The following is a 23,245-nucleotide window of genomic DNA, read 5'->3' on the forward strand; positions in this document are numbered from 1 at the left end:
ATAAATTCCATGACACATGCCAGTGATGATAAACCTGATACTGATTCTGAATTTGATTTGTTAAATTACCAACAGCAGGTCAATGCAATACATTATATCATAGAACGGAAAAAGAAGCACAAGTAAAACAGGAACAATAAGTACATATGCATCTTTAAATGATGTAATATTGTGCAAACAAAAAATAGTATATATTATCAAAGTGAGGTAGTGTTCCTGGATTCAATGTACATTTAAAAATTGTATAGCAGAAGGGAAGAAGCTTTTTCTGAATCACTGAGTCAGCCTTCAGTCTTCTTTATTTCCATCCTGCCCCTAAAAATGAGAAGAGGACATGTCCTGTGCAATGGAAGTCCTTCATTATTGACGTCGCCTTTCTGAATGCACCGCTACTTGACGATGTCTAGGATACTACGGAGGCTAGAATCCAAGATGGAGCTGACTAAAACACCTGGAACCTATTTTGGTCTTGTGCAGTAACTGCCCCCAGCCACACCAAAGAGTGATGCAGCATGTCAGAGTACTTTTCACAGTACATTAAGAGAGGTTTTGGAGAGTTTTAAATGAGAATACACTGCTCTTCAAATTTTAATGAAATATAGATGCTGTCTTGTCTTCTTTATAGTTGCATTGTTACTCTGGGACAAGGATAGGTCCTCAGAGATCTTAACACCCACGAACTTGATATTGCTTACTCTCTCCTATTCTGATCCCTCTGTGTGGATTTTTATGGCGAAGGATAACATGGTAAATTTAGGGAACCTTGGCCAATGAAAGATAAGAAAAACTCCGGTCAAAAACTCCTACACCTATTCTAGGTCTAGGAGTTCAGAATCGGACAAATCACTCGATTAAAACTGACTTCAGTAGTTAGGAACTTATTGAAGGGGATTCTGCAGGAACGAATTCACTGGTATTTGGATAGACAGTGTCTGATCAGCAGGAGTCAGGATGGCTTGGCGTGCGGGAGGTTGTGGTTGACGAATCCTCAAGGTTTTTGCAGAGGTAATTAACACTGTTTTTCAGAATGCAGGCTGGTGATTAGTGATGTGCTCCAGCGGGCAGAGCCGTTAGTGTTTCTGTTCATTATTTTAATAATGTATTTTCATACAAATGCACAAAACTTCATCAGTAAGTTCGGACATGTTCTTGATAGTGAAGGATGAGCTCATAGATTAAAGGGAGATCCTGATCAGTTGGGAACAGGACCATAGAATGATAAATGGCTCACAACACAAATGCAGATGTGAGAGAAACTGGCGAACTGTGTAAAATGTTCTCTATTTCTACAAAAATATGATCTAAATGTGATCAGATATTCATGAAAGTCCAAATGCTAGATGACGGGTAACTAATTAAAATAAATAACATCAACACATTACACTTGTTCATTTAGTTATTGCAGTAAATGATCCATAAGACTTGGTTCTTTGAAAGTGGTGACAGTGTAAACAGGGTGGCAAAGAAATCTTCAGACATGAATGCTTCATCAGTCAGGACTCTGAATACAAAAGGTAGGATGTGTTGATAAAATTGCACAACATGTTGATGAGACTGTAGTTGGATTGTTGCACAGCAACAGAAAGGATACGTTTCAGTTGGAGAGAGTGCAGTAAAGATTCACAAGGAGAGATTGGAAAGCCTTGGTCTATGTTTCTGGAATGCAGAGAACCGAGCGTACAGCGGTGTACAAACTGCTGAGGAACTTGATTGATAAAGTGAATGGCTGTAGTCTTTTTAACAGCAAAGGCCGTCTAAAACTAGATGGAGTAGATTTGTGGTGAGACCAGAATGATTTAAACGACATGTGGGGAGAAACTATTTTGTGCATTCCTCTTCTCATCTTTTACATACAACCCAGTCACATGTGAACCAGCTAAACTTGGAGGAAGGAATCTCTAGTGCTGTCCATCTTTCACTCAGTTAGAGAACCGCACTGATCCAAAACGCGGCCATGCTCACCAAAGTGTATATTCTGGAGTTCCATTTACTTGTGTTTGGCCCATATCCATCTAATTCTCTCCTATCCATGTACCTGTCCGAATGTCTGTTACAAATATGATTGTGTGTCCTCTGCAGCATCTTCTGGCAGCTCGTGTCATATATCCACCACTGTTTCTGTGAAATAAATTGCCCGACTGACCCTTTTGATCTCTCCCCTTTTCTTATTACCATAACATACTGCCCTTTCCCAGCTTAGCGATTTACATCCTATAACTGAGAGACCAGAAATGCACACAATACATTGTTGACTCACCAATTGCCTGTACTGTCACAACGTGAAGTCCCATCAACTGTACTCCAAACTCTAACCGATGAATGTCTTCTTCACCACCCTACCTATATTTTCAGATAATTTTGTACTGGTAATCCTTAGTATCTCTGTCTTCCAACACTCTTGAGGACCCGATACACATGTTTTTATTCCCTCTGTTAAATAGTTTTCCGAGGCACACTCAGAATATTGAACAGTACAATATAGGAAGAGGTCCTTCTTCCCAGGATGTATGTGATGAACACAATGGCACATTAGACAACATATCTTCTCTCTCTTCAATGTCACTATCATATCTGCTTCCATCACGCTCCCTGACAGCCCATATCAGATTCCATCACTCTGTAAATAAAACTGATCTGTTACTTGCCCTGCACACCATCTTTAACTTATCACCCTGTCACTTTAAAGACAACCTTCTTGAATTCGGCATTTCCACCCTGGGAAAATGATACTGAATGCTTACTTTATGTACGGCTCTCATAGTTTTATAAACTTCTGTCCGATCTCTTCTCAGCCTCCTTTACTGCAGTAAAAACAGTCCCAATGTGTCTGTTCTTTACTTGTAACACGAGACCTCAGTCCAGGCAACATTTTAGCAAATCCTTTCTTCACCATTCCAGCTTAATCAAAGACACAAACAGACACATTGAGTGTTATGCTGGCAAGTCAGAACGGTTACGGGGTCTTGTATTCAATATGCAAAATGATCTGTACTTTTAAAGCACGTCACTGACCACTCTGATATTGTCATTTCTTCTCTCGATCTCAGCTCACCGAAATGAGATGATGATATCACTGCAGGCCAAGCTGCCGATGTCATTACTATTTCACGCCCACCGCTGACCGTGATGATAATATTGTGTCTCTGCAGCCTTAACACTGACCAAAGTGGTAATGTTACAAGGTGTCCAGGTCATTCCCAAGATATCCATATTTTAAATTCCTCCTCTCTGCGTATAATTCAATTTGGGAATTAACAAATACAGTAAGTGTTCCCCGCATTGTCTATCTCAAAGACATCTATATATGGTGTACATTACTGCTGCATTTGATTGCGTAACTAACTATTCTGGAGAAGAATTAGTCCAGATGATTGAACCGCTTCCCCGTTTAGGTAATAGACGGCATTATTGTTCCCTTTAGCAAATGCATTATCATACATTTCTCAACAATGTAGCTTTCTGCCTGTTCTTCTAACTTCTTTAAGTCCTGCAACAAACACTTTGCTTCCTCAGCACTACCGATCCTTCACCTATCTTCATATCATCAGCAAACCTTACATTATTGGTCATGATCTTTCAAGAAACGCTAGATTCTGGAATGCTCCCAGGGGACTGGGAGATTGCAAATGGCACATCAATCTTTAAAAAGGGAGAAAGAAAAAGAAAATACATGAGAGGACATTTAAACTGTCCTCAGTGGTTGTGAGATTGTTGATTTCATATAAAATTTGTTAACTTAGCAACAGAAGTTCAATGCAATACCTAATATAGAAGAAGAAGAAACATCAGTTACATTATATGCATATTGAATAGATTAAAATCGTACAAAAGTGTACATATATTTTAAAAGTGAGGTAGTGTCCAAGCGTTCAATGTCCATTTAGGAATCTGACGGCAGAAGGGAAGAAGGTGTGCTTGGATCGCCGATTGTGTGCCATCGAGCTTCTGTACCTGCTACCAAATGTTAACAGTCAGAAAAAAGCTTTCCCTGAGCGCTGGATGTCCTTAATAATGAACGTTGCCTTTCTGACACACCACTTCTTGAAGATGTGCTGGGTAATTTGTAGGCGAGTACCCAAGATGGAGCCGACTAAGTTTATAAACCTATGCAAATTTTGTCGGTCACGTGCAGCAGACCGAACACTCACCCCCCCCACCCATACTAGACAGTGATGTTACCTGTTGGAATGCTCTCCATAGTACTTCTATAGACGGTTTTCTGTTTATTTTAAGACATCCCAAATCTCTTCACATTCCTAGTGAAGTATAGCTGCTGTATTGCCTTATTTATAACGGCATCGGTATATTGGGAACAGGTTAGTTCCGCAGATATCTTAACACCCATCTCTGATCACTCTCTGGGGATTGGTGAGTGTCCTTCATATTACCGTTCCAGAAGTCCACAATCAGATTTTCATCGTACTGTCGTTTAGTGCAAGGTTGTTAATACGACACTACTCCTCTAGTTAGCATATTTTACTCCTGCACAAAGCCTCGTCATCACCTGTGGTTCCGTCAACAATGGCTGCATCATCAGCAAATTTACAGATGTTATCTGAGCTATGCCAAGCCACATAGTAATAGATATATACAGAGTGGAGCAGTGGGCTAAGCTAACACCCCTGAGGTGCTGCGGTGTTGATTGTCAGTGATGAGGAGATGTTATGACCAATCAGCACAGGTCATGGTCTTCCGTTTACAAAGTAAAGGATCCAATTGCAGATGGAGAAACAGAGCCCAGATTCTGCAACTGCTCTATCCGGATTATGGGAATTAAATAATGAGCAATAGTCGATGAGCAACAGCATGGCATAGGTGTCTGTGTCTTCCACGAGGTCTAAAGCCGAATGAAGAGCTAATGAGATTGCACCTGTCCTGGACATAAAACGTCGATAGGCAAATTGCAACGAGTCCAGGTCTTTGAAGAGGCAGGAATTCAGTACAATCATGAGCAGCATCACAAAGCCTTTCGTCACTGCAGATGTTAGTACTACCGGACGATAGTCATTAAGGTAACTCATATTATTATTTTTCGGCACTGATATAATTATTGCCTTTTTGAAACAAATGGAAGTTTCTGCCCGTAGCAAAGAGAGGTTGAAAATGTCCTTGAATACACCCGTTAGATGGTGGGCAGAGGTTTTCAGAGCCTGACCAGGTACCCCATCAGGACATTCAATTTGTAAACCTGCTGAATTATACTCAACTCTGTCATACTGTTTCGCAGTACATGGAACAAGTCATAGATCAGTACAGCACAGGAAAGGACCGTTTGGCCCATAATATTAGGCCAAGCCATCTGAAACGAAAATCAATAAACCCTCAAAAACTAATCCTTCTGACCTATATAAAGTCTATCTCACTTCAACTTCCTCATATTTATGCACCTCTTCCAACGTCACGTAGAAGTCCATAACGTATTTAACTGCATCACCATACTCCGTATCCGGCAGTCTCTGAGTAAAAAATGGCCCTGACATCTCGTTTAAAATTACCACTTCTCATCTTCAGTGTATTAGACATTTCTACCCTGCGATAAAGAAACTATATGTCTTCTTGATCGGTATCTCGCATAATGTTTCTTCATCTCTATCTGATATCCACTCAGCCTCTAGCACATCAACGAAAACAACACCAATTTGTCAGGCACATACGCTTTAAACCAGACAGCATCCTGGTAAGCATCTTCCGCTCCTTCTCCAATGCCTCAAAATCTTTCTTATACTGGATCAACCAGAACTATTTGTAATACTCTAGATGCGGCCTAACATGAGACTTTTTAAAGATGCAACATTATGGGCTGAACGTTGAGATCAATACCTGGGCCAGGAAAAGCAAACATTTGATAAGCATCTTAACCGTAGGGTGAACTGTATAGTCACTTTCAAGGAATTATAAACTTCGATATCAAAACTTTCTTCTCAGCAACACTGTTAAGTGTATTCCCCTTAAACTTTAACGACTTCCTTTTGGCCTGCCAAGGTGCAACGCCTCATATTTATCTGTGTTCAGCTCCATATGCCATTTCTCTTTCATTATGAGAATATTTAAATTGTGAAATTGTGCTGTTTTCTTTGGTAGTCCAGATTCCAGAGCCTTTGTCGAGGGAGTACAGGGACGCAGAACACAGAGGCGAGGGAGAGGCAGGAGCATGTAACACCGAGCCGGGACCATTGGTTCGGTACAGAACGTAGTGCCGGGTCTCATTACAAGAAACACAGAGCCGGGACCCCGGCTTGGGTACAGAATTTAAGGCCGGGACTCATTAAACTGAACGCTAAACTCGACGAGACAAATCCCAACGCTCGGTAGCGGCAAAACAGCTGAACCTACCAAACGAAGGCGTAGACACGGAGAGGCAGTTCACAACGCTAGGTAACGGCAAAACGGCCGGACTTACCTGGCAAAAGCGTGGACAGAGACAGACAGTTCAAATCAGGACGAGGCTCCAGACACAAGGAAGGCGAGGCAAAGTTGCAGGCAGTGGCAAGACGAAGAAAGGCTCCAGGCCGAGGCAAAGCGAGACAAGCCTCCAGGCAGACGCAGGTCGAGGCAAGGCTCCAGCCAGAGGAACGGCGATGCAAGGTTCCGGGCAGAGGCAAGGCGAGACAAGGCTCTAGAAGAAGAAGGGAAAGACAAGGCTCCAGCTACAGGCAAGGCGAGGCAAATCTCCAGGCAGATGCCAGGCGAGGCTCTAGGCAGCGGCTGGTCAAGGCAAGGTTCCAGGCAGAGGCAAGGCGAGGCAAGGGAGGCAAGCCTCCAGTGAGTGGCGAGGCAAGGCATGTCTCCAGGCAGAGTCAGGGCGGGGTAAGGTAACGCTCCAGGCAGCGACAAGCCTAGGCAAAGTTCAAGCCAGAGGCAGGGCGAGGCAGGGCTCCGGGCAGAGGCAGGGCGAGGCAGGACTCCGGGCAGAGGCAAGGCGAGGCACCGTTAACGGCAGAGGCAAGGTGAGCATGACTCCAAGCAGATGAAGTGCGTGGCAAGGTTCCAGGCCGAGGCAGGGCGAGGCAGGGCGAGTATCCGGTGCCGCAGTTACGACACCCAACGGAGCAAGGGAAAAATGAATAACCGCAGTACGGTTCAACGAACAGGACCATGAGCCGGAATGCACACATCACGGAATGGACCACGATAGATTCAGAATTCAGTACAGGAAATGATCTTGGCGATTGTAGGGATGACTTACAATGGACTGAAAATCTTGAGCATATAGATATTAAGGAATAGAATGTGCTGGAGCTTTTGGAATGCATCAGGTTGGATACGTCACAGGACCGGACAGGATGTAACCCGGCTACTATTGGAAGCGAACGGGGATATTGCTGAGCCTCTGACGATAATCTTTTTTTTTTAACTTTAATGTGGCCAGGAGAGGTTCCGGAAGATTAAAGGGCTGCGGTTGTTGTTCCCTTATTCAAGAACGGGAGAATAAAAAGCCCATGGAATTATAGGGCAGTGAGTCTTAATTCAGTATTTGGCAAGTTGATGGAGAAGGTCCAGAGAGGCAGGATTTATTAACATTTGGAGAGGCATATTGTAAGTAGGAATAGTTAGCATGGTTTTGTCAAAGGCAGGTCGTTCCTTACGAGCCCGATTGAATATTTTGAGATTGTGACTGAACATATTGATGAAGGTAAAACCTTAGATGTAGTGTCTAGGGATTTTAACAAGGCATTTGATCATACACCCCATGCAAGTCATATTGAGAAAGTAAGGAGGCATGGCATTCCAAGGGTACATTGCTTTGTGGATCTTAACAGGCTTGCCCACAGAAGGCAAAGAGTGGCTGCAGACCGGTCGAGTTCTGCATGGAGGCCGGTGACCTGTAGTGACCCTCAGGGATCTGTTCTGGTACCCCTAGTGTTGGTGATGTTTTCTTTAAATTACCTGGATAAAGAAGTGAAGTGATAAGTTTGACACAAAACTTTACGGTGTTGTGGATAGTGTGGAGGGCTGTCAGTGGTTACAAACGGTCATTGATAGGATGCAAATCTCGGCTGAGAAGTGTCAGATGGACCGATTAACTATGAGGTGGTTCACCTTGGTGGTCAAATAATATGTCAGAATATAATATTAATGACAAGACTCTTGGCAGTGTGAATATCAGAGGGGTCTTGGGATCCTAGTCCATAAGGCACACAAAGCTGGTATGAAGGTTTACCCTGTGGTTATAAAGGAATACGGTGCGTTGACCTTTATCAGTAGTGGGATTGAGGTTAAGAGCTAAGAGGCAAGATTGCAGCTATATTGGACCCTGGTCAGACCTCACTTGAAATATGTGCTCAAATCTGGTCGCCACACCACAGGCAGAACGTGCAAACCATAGAGAGGGAACAGTGAATCGTTACAAGGATATTGCTGGGATTGGAGAGCATGCGTTATGAGAATAGGTTCAGTACACTCGGCCTTGTCTGTTGGAGCGACGGAGGATGTGAGGTGAATTGATAGAGAAGTACAAGAGGTGAGTGACATTGATCGTGTGGATAGTCAGAGGTTCTTTCCCAGGGCTGAAATGGCTCGCACGAGAGAACGCAGTTTTAAGGGGCTTGGAAATAGGAACTGAGGAGATGTCAGGGGTAAGTTTTTTATATATATACGCAGTGAATGGTGAGTGTGTGGAATGGGCTGGCGGTGACGATGGTGGAGAAGGAAACAATAGGGTCTTTTAAGAAACTTATGGATGGATACATGAATCTTGGATAAATAGAGGGCTATGGGTAAGCCTTGGAAGTTCTAAGATGAGGACATATTCGACACAGTTTAGTGGGCCGAAAGGCCTGTATTGTACTGTAGAGTTTCTAAGTTTCTAACAGTTTTGAAGTTTTTGATGATTTTTTTTTTAAATCTGCTCAAACCCTGCAGAGTGCAGATCGTGAATGCTGGTAAATCCAGCATATTCCACACTAAGATAATCTCTGTCAAATTTGTTGAAATTGCACATTTCTCTGCCGCTTTTACAACTCTTCATAACCTGCGTACATTCTTGTTCCTCTTTTTGCCGGTGGCATTTCCAAAACATTTGGAAATTGAAGCACTCATAATTCAAGGTTCTCTTTTATCATTTCTCTGTTACATCCTGAGAAATGTCCAGTGAGAGGGAGGGGACAGACGGCGTCTATGAAAAGCAGTCCAGTATCAGTGTTGTACAGGTCTCTGTCCTTGAAGTGCCTGTGTTGTACAAGATATTAACGGTGGTGTACAGTGCTGGGTATGTACATGTCCGTGTGCTCACTGCCCAATGCTGTGAGTCTTATAAATCTTTGTCCTGGTCATCAAGGTCTAGATATTGTAAAGTTCACTGTCCATGTATTCAGCTGCTGCCTTTCTTGAATAGTCAGATCTGCAGGGATGTTTATATAGAGATAAACTTTCCACTTTCCCTAGCAGTACGAGACAGATATTGTTAATATCCTACTCATTACAGTACGGTGCCGGCAGTTTAAACATCATATTTAACAGTATGTGTCTTACTGGATGAACGTCCGGGAAGACCTCAAACTTGTGACATTCTGCCTGATCAGCAATACAGCTCAGCAACTTCTTTTAATTCCCTCTGGACTTAATCAATCATATGAATACTGAAATGTTTAGATACCAGTGTTGCTCTTCTCTCGCCCCGATCTCTGCAATAGATGAATCACTGTGACATTATTAATCCAGGCTCGAAGTACGTTTGTTTTCACTGTTCAACACCCTACTCTGCAATAAACTCACTTCTCACTTTCGGTGGCACTGTGTTAATTAATGTTTTCCAATCTTTACTTCCTTTGGGTGTTCTTTGACCTCACCTCTACCTTCCGCTCAGTGCTACTAACTGACCTCTAGCTCTGGATGCAAACCTCCTCTCCACATGGCACATGATGAAAGTTATCAGGGTGGCTACAGCAAGATTCCCTGTGAGAATATTAGCTCCCCTTCAGTTTAATCCATCTTCCTTTAACCAGTCCCACTTATTTTGAAAGAGTACCCAATGTTCTGTGTTCCTGATGCATTCATTCCTTCAACAGATTGTTAGCTACTTATTTACTTGTACCAAAATACTCTGTTACCTCGCAAGCATGTGGCGACTGACGGATTCCTGAAATCACCGCAACAGCTTCCTAATACTTAACTCCCTAAATACACTTTGCAGGGCGTCATCTCTCTGTTGTTCATTCTAATAAGGACCATGACCTCTGGCTACTCACCCTGTCTTTTCCGAATGATCTATACCTTCTCAGAGACATCTTTGGCCCTGGCATGATCGAGATAACACAACATCCTGCAATCTCACTCCTATCCACAGACACTGCTGTTTATGAATACAACACTCCCCACCACCCAAGCCGGATAAAGTGATTGCTGCATATGATTCATAGCATTCCTTCTCTGTATATTCATGTGGCTACAAATAGCCTCTTTGTAAAGAAAGTTATTTTAAAATTCATTCACTGTATTCTATTTTGATCCAGTGAAGGGTATTGACATGCATCAGCAAACAAAGAAGCCTGTAGACGTGTTGAAACAAAACACTATGTTAGAACTCGTACCACTTTAATACATAAAATTAAACAAATTTCTTCAGTAGTAGCAGTACATTATTCAGTATAATATTTATCATCCACTAAACAAGCCAATCTCAGTGACTGAGGGGAAACACAGAACCGATAATATAATGCAGCCACGTCTCTCTCCTTCCCCACCCCACTCTCTCGCGATATCTGTCTCTGTCTATTTCTATCTCTCTCCATCTTATTCTCTGACTCTGTATTTCTCTAACTCTCTCTGTATCTCGCTGTCTCACTCACAATTCCTCAATATCTTTATTATCTCTCTCTTATTTTGTGTTTCACTGTCTCACCCAAATGCCCTCTCTTTCGCTCTCCCACTCGCGTCATCTGACTCGCCCCTTTTCCCTCGCGCTCTCCCTTGTGACCTCTGCCTCACGCCAACTCCCAAGCACCGTCGTTGTTGCGATGTCCGATTCGCTTTGTCCTTCGGGCTCTCAACCCTCGTGCTCACTCCTTCATGATTTCTCATTCTCTCTCTCCCTCGCTCTCCCTCTCTCTCTCTCTGTTTCCACTCATGATGTCTCCACTCTGGCGCTCACCTCGCTCACGTCATCTCCCTCGTCCTCTCCCTCACGCCCACTGCCTCGCGATTTCTCATTCGCTCTCTGTACTTCGCGCCCTCACCTTCACGCTGTCTACATCTCGCGCTCACTTTCTTTATCTGTCTATCTCGCACAGAGAGACAAGTGAAGTTAAAATTACTTAAAATTCTCATAGAGAAAGGTTATTCAAGGTAGCAGAGAGAAAGAAATCCTACACTTAAAAAAGGAGGAGAAAGAGAGGGAGAAGTAAAGTACGGTTCATGACGGAACAAGGAGTGGTTGATACGGAGGAAAATATACTCCAAAATTAGGCAACTGTCAGAAAAGGGAAGCAGGAGGCTCGACTCAAGCTTCAATTTAAAAGGATGGGATGAGAGGTGGAAAGGGAAGTTATCTGGGATGGTAAGGCCAGTGAAGCCGTCGGGTTCAGCTGCAAAGAACAGTTTTATAACTCCAAGGCAAAACACACCAAATGGAAAGGAGTGAACAGTTGAAAGGTTTGTGATGAGGCGTCTCGGCAGGAAACATCCACATTTCACTCTTTTCCATATATACTGCTTGGAGTGTTGAGTTCCTCCAGTATTTTCTGTGAGGAAAATAGTAAACAGTCGACGTTTCTGGCCGGATCTGATTAGGTGTTTGTTGTTTTGTATTTCGATTATCAGCAGATTTTCTCGTGTTTGTTTTGTAACTCTGTTCATCACATTGTCCATTTACCCACAAGTGCGGGCATAGAATAGGGAGCAGGAAGGAAGCTGAATTGTAAAATTTTGCAGCAATTGTTGCTAAAGTTTCATGCGTTTCAAAATTCGATTCAGTGGGTATTCTACTGCATTCTTCAGTTCCTCTCGGAATTTGCTCTGAGTCAGGGCGTAAATACACGTGTTGCTGCAGGAACTGAGAATCTGCAGCATTTCTGCTGTGTGTTCTGTGATGTAACGGGGATCCGAGACAGAATATTGATAACTCATTGAAATTCGTGCATAGATATAAAATATCACCATTGTTCCCCACAACAATATGAAACTACCGGTTATGCTGAAGAGGAAAACGATGGATTTGCGTCGGTTCTCCATCTCCCGGTCCTTGTCATTCTCTCCACTCTTTTGTCCCCGGAGCCCCCTCCGGGTTCGACTGGCAGCTAGAATCCGCCTGACAGTCAGAATATTGAACAGCAAAATCAGAAAGAATGGGACACAAGGGGTTAAAATGAGGTCAAACATCTGAAATGCCGCCCATGAGGCAGTGTTGTGGAAGCTCGGTGTAAAAACACAATCCCAGGGAACTCCATCAATTACTTCTCCAGGCCCCAATGCAAAGCCCCAAGGCACAGTCACTAAACAGGCCAGCACACTCACTGTCCCTATAACCACAGCTGCCATTCTCTCGGTGCAATATTTTGTTCTCAGCTTCTCACAGCAAATAGCCACAAATCGATCGACGGTGAAAGCGACAGTCAGCCAGACTGAGGCCGCAATGCTCACATTAACCAACCACAGATCGACTCTGCACACAGGAGTGATTCGTAGGAATGATTGGTGAAAATAAATGCGCGCAGTCCACCTGAGCAGCGGATCGGATATAACGTTCAGGAGATCGGCCGCTGCCATTCCCACCAGGTAGCGAGTGACACATTTAGAGAGACCGCACTTCCCCCGCGACAGGATCACAATCGCCACCAAGTTCGCTGGAGAAAGACAGGGAAGAGCAAGTTGAGAAAATACTGAGCAGAAGGCAATGCAGAAATTTGAGGGGATGCTGTAATATTTCCACTTCATTGTTGCATTTAGCGGTGGTACGCTCATGAGGGGGCGCAGAACTGTTAGAGATAGAAAATGTAAAAATAAAGTCAATATGATCTCAATACAGATTCCTTACTGATGACCAAAATAAAAGTGGCAGCGGAAAGCTACACTTTGGTATCTACCTCCTCAGAGTCAGTACAGGATGGGACATTTTTTCGCGCTGCCTATCGCGACTCGTTTAGATAAAATGACTAAATTCTGTCAGCGACAGAAAAGCCGAAGGACAGAACAAAAAACAGGAAATGCTGGAAACTCTCATCCAGGCAAAACAGAATATGTGGAAAGTAGTTAAAGTACCCCTCCTCAGAATTGCTCTCAAAGAATCTCCTGATAAGAGTGTTAACTGATTTCTCTTTCCATACAAGCTGCTTGGGTCTCAGTGTTTCCAGCATGCACTGACTTTACAACATAACATTGACTGATTCCAACAGATACAGTGCAGACTGACACAACCTTACAGACAGACATGACGCCTCCCAGTGAATCCATCAAAGGGAAGCATGGAAGAGTAATTCAAACTTTTATTTAAATTAAAAAAATATTCAAATTCAGTGGCATAGTCAGATACCTATAACGGTGTCAGGTGCAGTTATAATAGAATACATTTCACAGCATTGAAAACAATGAAGCACTCCGTCAGTTGTGTTAATTGACTCAGCATCGAATTCAGTGTGTTGATCATCATCTGTTTTATATTCAATCATATCGCAGACATTTACAAAAAAAAACCCACAACGGTTTCGTGTTACAACACGGAACTCCTCACATTTGGTAAAGTGTTGCTGGAGTCGGTGGTTTGATTGTTGCTCCAAAGGAGACAATGACTCACATTCAAATTCAGGCGATCAAATGGCATAATCACCGCGGGCTGTATAAACACAATATTTGCAAATGCAGTGCAGCTACTACAAGACCAAAAGCAGAGAGCTGAACTTCTCATTATTAATCTCAAACTGCTGAAAGAACGCTGCGTGTCCCGTTCAGTCTCACAGAAATTGGCCGATTCGCGCATTTCCTGTAGTGGTTTGATTCTAGATGTAAATCTCAGCATCTATAGTCCCGATGTTTCCATTCCATTCCTGAAATGGGGAATACCGGGACTGGAATACGACAGTTTAAACCAGCGGCAGAATAAATCACATCATTGGTATTAAACTTCAACATTCACCCATGAATACCATTCACCCATTCAATAGCTTACCGGGAATTCCAAACGCAGAAATAAAAGGATAGTATACGGCTTCAACCCACCAAATGACCGGATACACCATTTCAGTGAGAATCTGAGATATCTGTAGTACATGTATTCACCGCTCCAGCAGACAGCGGATGCTTTCCAATCGGCCCTAAATTATACAGAGGATCTGTCTCCAGAGATACGGATATACACCTCACTAACTTTCTTAGTTACAGGTGCTTGAACAAACACTTTAATTCAATACAATTCTCTCTCTCTCTCTCTCTCTCTCTCTCTGACACACGCACATTCAGAAACAATTGCACAAATATATTTCTATGTTTTAGTGACTGTCCTCTTGTACATTTCACTTATTGTAAATTACTATAAATTTCATATTGCACATTTAGACTGAGACATGACATGGTTTTTACTTCTCATGTTATGAAGGGTGTAAGTAATGAAGTCAATGCAATTTGAAATAGACTAACACAGATTCGAACAAAGATACAAATAAATCACTATCAGGATGGAAACGGTAAAATAAGTATGATGTTAATGTACAAACACAATAAAATCTGAAGATGTCGGAATTACAGGGCAACACGAGGAACTGATTTCCTCCAGTATTTTGTGTGACATATTGCTGATATAACAGTCTGTAGTGGCTATCTCAAGCCTGTCACAGTTCAAAATAATTCGAGAATAAATATTTCAATCTGCAAAGGAATGCACGGACTGTTGAATAATACAAAAAAAAGGACATAGACATGTGAATAGTGCATGGTGGCTGGAAGTGAACGAGAGAAAGACAAACCAGAGGTGAATTCTCAGAATAACGACCAGAAGACGAGAGGCGAGAGGGAGAGAGAGAGATAGAGGGAGAGAAATGAGAGGGCGAGAGGGCTCCGGGAAGAGCGGGAGAAAGAGAGGGAGCTTTGGGGAGAAGGAGAGAGGGGAGAGAGAGAGGGAGCGGTGGGGAGAAGGAGAGAGGGGAGAGCGTTTTGCGTTAGTGGGGAGGGGGTGGGGAGAGACTGGGAGGGTTGCAGAGGTAGAGGGGCAGGGGGAAAGCTGAGAGTAAGAGGGGAGGGGCAGCGAGAGCGGGAGGGGAGGGAGAGAGGGATATGGAGAGATAGAGATAGAGAACGCGACTAACCGACTGAGACTGATAGGCAAACTGACAAATCGATGGGCTAAGCAGGCAGAAAGACAGCTAGGAACAGTTGCATAGGTTGCAGTATTGTGGTGTTCATCCTGCTTCTCCTAGTCTTTGGAACAGAGTGAGAGTGTGGGTTCATTCAGTACCTGACAGACTATAATGCAGTGTGATACTACACAGGACCTAAAGAAGTGCAGAAGTTGTAAATCTTGTCAGCTCTATCCTGGGTACTAGCCTGCAAATTACCCAGGACATCTTTAGCGAGCGGTGTCTCAGAAATGGAGCGTCCATTATTCAGAGCAAACACGATAAATCTGCAGATGCTGGAAATTCAAACAACACACACAAAATGCTCGTGGAACATAGCAGGCCAGGCAGAATCTATAAGGAGAAGCACTGTCGACGTTTCGGGCTGAGACCCTTTGTCAGGTCTAAATGCAGGTAAAGATAGAAAGAGATTTGAAAGTAGTGAGAGCAGGGGGAAATGAGAAAAGATAAGAGAAGACCGGAGGGGGTGGGATGAAGCCAAGAGCTGGAAAGGTGATTGCCGAAAGTGATAGAGAACTGGAGAAGGGGAAGGATCATGGGATGGGAGGCCTCGGGAGAAAGAAGGGGGTGGGGAATCACCAGAGGGAGAAGGAGAACAGGCAAACAACTAAATATGTCAGGTATGGGGTAAGAAGGGCAGGAGGGGCATTAACGGTAGTTAGGTAAGTCAATGTTCATGCCATCAGGTTGGATGCTACCCTGCCGGTATATAAGGGGTTGTTCCTCCAACCTCAGTTTGGGTACATTTTGACAGTAGAGGAGGCCATAGATAGATATATTAGAGTGGGAATGTGACGTGGAGTTAAAATGTGTGGCTACTGGGAGATCCAACGGGATCCCACTACCAATTACATCGTTCTTTCCCCGCAACCCCCCCCATCTTTCTGCTTTCCACAGGGATCGCTCCAGACTCGACTCCCTTGTCCATTCGGCCCCCGTATCCCTTCCCACCGATCTCCCTCCTGGCACTTATCCCTGTAAGCGGAACAGGTGCTACACCTGCTCTTACTCTTCCTCCCTCACCACCATTCAGGGCCCCAGACAGTCCTTCCAGGTGAGGCGACACTTCACCTGTGAGTCGGCTGGTGTGGTATACTGCGTCTGATGCTCCCGGTCTGACCTTTTATATATTGGTGTGACCCGATTCAGACTGGGAGACCGTTTCCCTGAACACCTACGCTCTGTCCCCCAGAGAAAGCAGTATTTCCCAGAGGCTAAACATTTCAATTCCAAGACCCATTCACATTCAGATATGTCTATCCATGGCCTCCTCTACTGTCAAGATGAAGCCACTCTCAGGTTCAAGCAACAACACCGGCTAAGTAGCCTCTAACCTGAAAGAATGAGCATTGACGTCTCTAACTTCCTTTAATGCCCCTCCCTCCTTTCGTACCCCATCCCTAATGTATTCAGTTCCCCCCGCGTCATTCTTTTTTTCCCTCTCTTTCTGCCCATCACCCTGCCTGCTCTCCATCTCCTTCTGGTGATCCCTTCCTCCTTTCTTTGACCCGAGTTCTCCCGTCCCATGATTATTCCCGTTTTCTAGCTCTGTATCCTGTTTGCCAATCAATTTTCCGGCTCTCAGCTTCACCCCACCCCCTCTGGCCTTCTCCTATCATTTTGCACTTTCCCCACCCCCTCCTACTTTAAAATTTTTTACTATCCTTCCTTTCAGTTAGTCCTGACAAGGGTCACGGCCCGAATCATCAACCAGCTTCTCCTTATAGATGCTTCCTGGCCTCCTGTGTTCCACGAGCATGTTGTGTGTGTTGCTTGAATTTCCAGCATCTGCAGATTTCCTCGAGTTTGCTACTGTATTTGATTTACTGATTTATTATCATTATTTTATTTCTTTTTTGTTCTTCTATATTATGTAATACTTTGAACAGCTGCTACTAAGTTAACAAATTTCTCGTCACATGCTGGTGATAATAGACCTGAATCTGATAATAAGTATAATGACACAGTTTGTGTGGGGACTTAAATATGCAAGTGGTTTGAGAAAATCAGGTTGAATCACAACAGAGTGAATTTGTTAAATGCCTACCATTTTTTTTTTAGCTAATGCTTGAGCCTGCTCAGCGAAAGGTTATCTTTAGATTAGTGTAATATGACTGTCGTGATCTCATAACACAGCTTTACGAAAAGGAACCCTTACGAGTCTGTGATCATAATATGACTGAATTCACAGTTCAATTTGAGAGGGTTAAGCATAACTCAGATATAACCTTATCATAAAGGAATAAATGCATTTACAGAGGTATGAAAGAGGACCTTCCCCAGCTGGATTGGAGGAGGATACTGACAGAGATTATAGCAGAGCAGAGATGGTTGAAATTTCTAGGATTAGTTCACAAGGTGCTGGATTTGCATAGATGAAGAAGTTTTGTAATTGTCAGGCGTACATATAATGCAGGATACCAAAGTTGTTTGTTTTTCTGTTCGAAAGAGTAAAAGGCAGATGAGACTTGATAATGAACCATTGGCAAATTATGCTGGTGATGGTGCAATGGGGACAAAACGTAGCAGAAGAACGCAATGGGTATTTTGCATCTGCCTCCACTGTAGAAGATGCTAGTTAGCTTCCAGAGGTCTCTGAGTGTCAGGGAACTGGAGTGAATGCCCTTTCTGATAAAATGGAAAAAAAAAACTGTTCTGCAAACTCAGAGGTCTCACGTTGGATAAGTCAACAGTTCCTATGGGACTATATCTCCATTTCCTGTGGGAGGTTGCTGAAGAAATAACGGATATATTAGTCATGATCTTTCAAGAACCGCTTGATACTTCCATGTTTCCAGAGGACCGGAAGATTGTATATGTCATTCCACCCTTCAGAAAGGGAGAAAAGCCAAAAAATAAAAAAAGAGAGGCCAGTTAGCCTAACCTCAGTGTTTGGGAGAGTTTTGGATTCATATTAAGGATTATGTTTCTAAGTACATGGAGATAAATAAGTTAAAGTCAACATAAATATGTCAAAGGAATTTTATTTTTCAATCCTTTTTATTGAATTTAATAATAATAAATACATTTCAGAGCAGAAGTTGTATCAAATACATATTTCAATAAAATTATATCAAAGAAAGGAACATGCACTGTCAAAAACGTATATAGTATATCATTGAGCTAATATATAAAAGGAATGATAACTCTTCTTAACAATTCAGAAAAGAAAGACTCAAAATTTCAATTGATGAGAAGTAAAGAAAAACAGTAAACTAACCTAAATAAAGGAGAAAACTGGGCAGTCCATTTGAGGGTATAGTTACAAAAAAAGGTGGGAAACGTCCTTCTGGTCAAATCTGAACCATCACGGAGATTAGAGCAAAGATTGCCAAAAACAGTGAAAAAAAGGAAATTTGAATCATATGAAAATATTGAATGAAAGTTCGCCAGGCTTGCTCAAATTTAAAAGATGTATCAATAGTCCGACGTCTACATTTCTCAACGATTAAACACGACATAAAGAAGGAGAGCCGAAAATACCAGCAGGTGGATTAGAATCTTTCCAAGACAACAAAATAGCTCACTTAGCCAATAAAGTTGAAACAACTTTGATACATTGAGCGGAACCAGGAATATTTTCGGCTTCCTTCGGAGTAATCCCAAGAATTGCTGTAAGTGAATTAGGTTGTACGTCCAAACCTATGTGTTCAGATAACGCTCTAAATAAACCTCTCTCCAAAAATTATTTAACTTTATACAAGACCACAACATATGAGTTAATGTAGCTGCCTCAGCATTATATCCTTCACAGGTGTGTAACCCCCGGTAAGCCTCAGGCTTGCTCAAATAGCATCCGTCCAGGGGGAACAGCCTTTTGCCCGCCAAACTGGGTAATCGGCTTCTGCAGATGCTGTGTGATGTCCCCAACACGCCAAATAACATACAGTATAACATATATGATTAAATCAGTTCACTATATATATCTTACTGGAACTATATACTTAATGGAGATACAATATAAAAGGAAAAGTAAAAGGCACCGAACTTTTCAAAGTTCAAACCACGTCGTGCACAACCGTTGGAGCTCAATTAACGAAGTCTTCTGGCCTCCTTTCGATCCTCCCGACCTCCACGATTCGTAGCTGAGGATCAACCGTAGTGATCTACCAAGCACCCCCGTCTGTCTTTGTCTCTTCTCCACGCCGTAAACCTCGGGCTCGGACCCACCGCTCGGTGTCCGTTCCTTCGCCCAGCTTACAGCATTGCGTCGTCTCTCTCTTTCACCCCACTGGCCCGAGTCCCCACAAGCCCGCCAACAATAGCTTACAGATCCAGACGAGAGAATAACATCTATCGAAATTAGTTAACAAGCGAATGCAATCTTCGTTATCAGTAATTTTAACCCAAACAAGTTGCGAGAGAAAGCATTCTCTCTCCAGTATTCATAACAATGAAGCTCTTATAGTTTTAACAAAACAAAGGTGCTATTTTGATTAACGTACACAGTAACATAAAGAACCCCTTACAGGTGGGATTTATATTCGAAAATATCTGCGCTAGTTTATAGAATAGTACACAACATTGCAAGGCCTTCGGCCTACAATGTTGTGCCGACCCTCAAACCCTGCCTCCAATATAACCCCCACATTAAATTCCTCCATATACCTGTCTGGTAGTCAATTAAACTTTTCTGCCTCTACCTCCACCATTGTATCTCAAAGGATGTGAATCTGCCTCCACCACTGACTCAGGCAGTGCATTCGACGCATCAAACCAATCTCTGAGAGAAAAAAAACCTTCCTTTAATATCCCCCTTGAGCTTCCATCCACTTCCCTTACCTTAGATCACGTCCTGTTGTAGTGAGCTGTGGTGCACTGGGGTAAAAGATCTGGCTGTCCACTCTATCTGTTCCTCTTATTATCTTGTACACCGCTATCATGTCTCCTCTCATCCTATTTCTCTCCAAAGAGTAAAGCCCTAGCTCCCTTAATCTCTGATCATAATCCATACTCTCTAAACAAGGCAGCATCCTGGTAAATATTTCTGTACCCTTTCCAATGCTTCCCCATCCTTACTATAGTGAAGCGACGAGAACTGAACATAGTACTGCAAGTGTGGCCTAACCAGTGTTTTATAGAGCTGCTTTATTACATCGCGACTCTTAAACTCTATCCCTCGACTTAGGAAAGCTAACACCCCATAAGCTTTCTTAACTAACCTGTCTACCTGTAAGGCAACTTTCAGGGATCTGGGGACATATATCCCCAGATCCCACTGCTCCTCCACACAACCAATTTACTGCGATTTACTTTGTACTCTGCCTGAGTTTGTCCTCCCAAAGTATACTACCTGATACTTCTCCGAGTGGAACTCCATCTGTCACTTCTCAGCCTACTTCTGCATCCTATCATTGTCTCTCTGCAATCTTCGACAATGCTCGGCACTATCTACAACACCACCAACCTTTGTGTCGTCTGCAATCTTGTCAACCCACCCTTCTACCCCAACATCCTTTGACGTTATGTTTTGACATATGCGCCCTGTGCACTACCTTGAACTGAATCAAGGAGTGACGGACGCAGATAGATGAATTGTTAACTAAACGATAAATTTTATTCCATTGATTATCTGAAAGTAATTCCCGAAGTTCCAATTCCCAAGGTCGTTTCACTTTATCATTAGACATCGTTCGCAAATTCATAAGAAATTTATATATATAGTGATATCGATCCTTTTTGAAATGGTTTAAGCTGAAAGATAACATCTAACATATTTGATAATTGAGCAAATGGATAGTTCTTTACCAAATCTGGTGGATAATTCCTAACCTGTACATATCTTAAAAAAAATGTGCGTCAGATATATCGCATTTATCCACTAGCTGCTAATAAGACATTAAACAATTATCTAAAAACAAATCTCAAGAAGTTTTTATTCCTTTAGTATTCCATGTCAAAATAGGCTTTATACAGAACTGGTTTAAAAAATAGTTAAGATGCATATTAGTAGGGAGAACAATGTTATTTAAGTCAAAAAATCCACGAAACTGAAAAAAAAATTTTAATGTAGATCTAACAATAGCACTAAAATCTTGTCTACCAATTCTAGAAAACAAAGAAAAAACAAGTGCAGCATTCAGTCTGGAAGACAAGCAAAGTCCCCTTACCGAACTCTCCTCCAAGTCCAACCATGAATGACATTCCCGATTATCTATACCGTGAATCCAAAAAGTAGCATAACGAATATTAATTCCCCAGTAAGAAAATCTAAAGTTTGGTATCACCAATACTTCATCTTTTTGTTTTAATTTTTGCTATAAAGGTTTACTCAGTCGACACCTCTTATTATTCCAGATATATGACAGGATCATAGAATCTATTCTATCAAAGAACGGTTTTCGGACAAAGGATGGAACAGCTTGAAACGTATGTAGAAGTTTCGGTAAAGTTACAACATTTGTAGCATTTATTCGACTAATCAACGATATCGTCATAAGCAACCGTTTGGAAACGTTTATTTTGTATATTCAATTAGAAGAAGAAAATTGTACTTATATAAATCTTTAAATGTTTTAGTAATTTTAATACCAAGATAGGAAAAATAAATTTTAGCAATATTAAAATTTGTTTTGGTCATAATAATCAAAATAATTATACCAAATTAATTTATATCCAAAAATACTAAATTCAGTAAATATGGTTATCATAGATGGAATAGATTTCCTGTGGTCTGAAATGTACTCTAATAAATCCTCTGCGTATAATGAAATCTTTTGTAATGTATCCCTCTCTTAATACCCTGAACAGAGTTAGAATCCCTAAGTGACCTAAAAACCAAATTAAATGATAAAGGGCTCAGATGGCAAACATGACGATTTCCTCTATATTATCTAAAATACGGAGAATTTTGAGTGTTAGCTGTAACTGCAACCATTGTGGCTTGACAAATCATTTTGATACAGGAAATAAATCCCGGACCAACATTAAACCTCACCAAAATTGCAAACAAATAAGGCCACTCGACCCTGTCAAAAGCTTTCTCTGCATCGAGAGAAATAATGCATTCAGATTCATTGACTGAGGGAGAATAAATAATATTTAACAATCTTCGGATATTAAAATGTGAATAACTATTTTTACTAAATCAATTTTCATCAGTGGAGATAAATAAGGGCTCCTATTCAAGTCTACTGGCTGAAAACTTAGACTGAATTTTAATAACCACATGAATAGGGAATTGGTCTATAGGAGGCACATTAAGATAGATCTGATCCTTTTTTTAGGAATCGATTAAATAATTACTCGTAAAACGATATCGGCAGATTCCCAGAGGATATAGAATCAGTGGAAGATTGATAAAGATATGATGAAAGCATTTCATTAAAGGTCTATAAAAATTCCATTGTATATCCTTCTGGTCCCGGAGCTTTCCCTAATTTCATAAAAGATATATCCTTGGCTCTTTCCTCTTGTTTAACAGGTGCATTTAGTGTATTAATATCTTGAATAGAAATTTTAGTTATATTTAATCTTTACAAAAATCTATTCCTATTATTTGCCATGGTCCGGTACCTAAAATCCGCATTCCAGTTCACGGTCTACTTTATGGTCCAATGTGTGTCACTTTTTCCAGGATTTACCGGTTTTCCACTATTACTGTTGAGCCAGCTGATTCTCATATGGTCTGGCTTCATGAATAGCTTCTGGGTTCATCCTCTGGCTGCTGGATTGTTCCTGTCCAAAAGCCCCTGGCTGTATCCCATACTTTCTCTTCAGCTTCCTCCTGGAGATTTGCCTTGCCCCGCCCGGAGCCTTGTCTCACCTTTCCTTGCCTGGAGCCTTGCTTTGCCTCGCTCTTGACTCTCCTGGAACCTTGCCTTACCTGGCTTTGCCTCGCTTGGAGTCTTGCCTTGCCTCGCATGGAGTCTCGCCTCGCATGGAGTCTTGCCTCGCTTCGCCTTGCCTCGCCTGTAACCCTTGCCTTCACTGCTGTCAAGTTCAAACACCGGACCAAGATAGAA

Source organism: Hypanus sabinus, chromosome 31 (genome assembly GCF_030144855.1).
Source record: "Hypanus sabinus isolate sHypSab1 chromosome 31, sHypSab1.hap1, whole genome shotgun sequence".
NCBI lineage: Eukaryota > Metazoa > Chordata > Chondrichthyes > Myliobatiformes > Dasyatidae > Hypanus > Hypanus sabinus.